Here is a 1,020-nt window from a genome sequence, read left to right as displayed (position 1 = left end):
GTCCCAGACTCTTGGATTACAAAGTGTGTGTTCTGTCATGTGCCTTAGTTCTCATGTTGTAAACTCCTTGGGATATGAACCCAGTCTATATTTCTCATGCTATATGCATCCGAAACTTGCTACTGTTTATTTCTCGTTAAGTAACATGGACAGGATTGGGTTACACAAGAGTTGCAACATTTACTTACATTTAGGGAAAAAATAGCTTCTTTAGAGCAATATCACAACTTCCCTTTCTTATATTTGAGCAAGAGAACTACAAGAGTCTTGGTCCAGCATCTTTACTTGATTTTTGTATAAATGTAATCAAGGTGCCAATCCAGCTAAAGTTAACTGTGATGAAGGACATTGGTGTCAATGGTAAGAAGTTACTTATAGCTACTTTAAATCCCACTGGGGGGGGGGGCTGACCATTATAGCCAAGTAGGCCAATGCCCCTCCCAGCTGGGCCAGCCCATCCTGCCTGGGAGAGGTGGTGCCTGGGACAGTATTCCTTCTTAGCAGTGCATATGAGTGGCTGCTCATTAACACAGGAATCTCCGCTGTTCTCGGTGGCAGCTGTGACGCGGGGGGGAGGGGCGGGGGGGGCGAAACATTCTCTTGCCTCCCTGAGCCCCATGGTGGTGGCCTTGGACTCCTAGGAGCAAATTCCACCTCTTGCGTGTGCCCCCCCTCCCCTCCTTTTTCAGGCTCCGCGCTAGAACGCTGGACTTGAAAAAGGGCCAGCCGAATGTCAATTTCGGCCCCAGTATATCCTATGGGCCATTGAACTCAATGGCGAAAACATAGGATATATTCTGGGGGCTGGAGGGGAGGGGGCTTGAGGGAGAGGCTCCAAACTCGCAGGGTAGCTGCTGGAGCCTATCCTCAAGATACCAACCACGTTTGGACCAGGGGGTCCAATTCTACGGGCCCCCAAACAGATTGCCCCTATCCCCTCCATTGTTCTCTATGGTGGGGAAAATGTAACTTTTTTCCCACCATAGAGAACAATGGAGGGGATGGGGGCAACCTGTTTGG

The sequence above is a fragment of the Gekko japonicus genome, unplaced genomic scaffold, assembly GCF_001447785.1.
Source record: "Gekko japonicus isolate JY-2015 unplaced genomic scaffold, Gekko_japonicus_V1.1 scaffold18, whole genome shotgun sequence".
NCBI lineage: Eukaryota > Metazoa > Chordata > Lepidosauria > Squamata > Gekkonidae > Gekko > Gekko japonicus.
Note: the sequence above shows the minus strand (reverse complement) of the source record.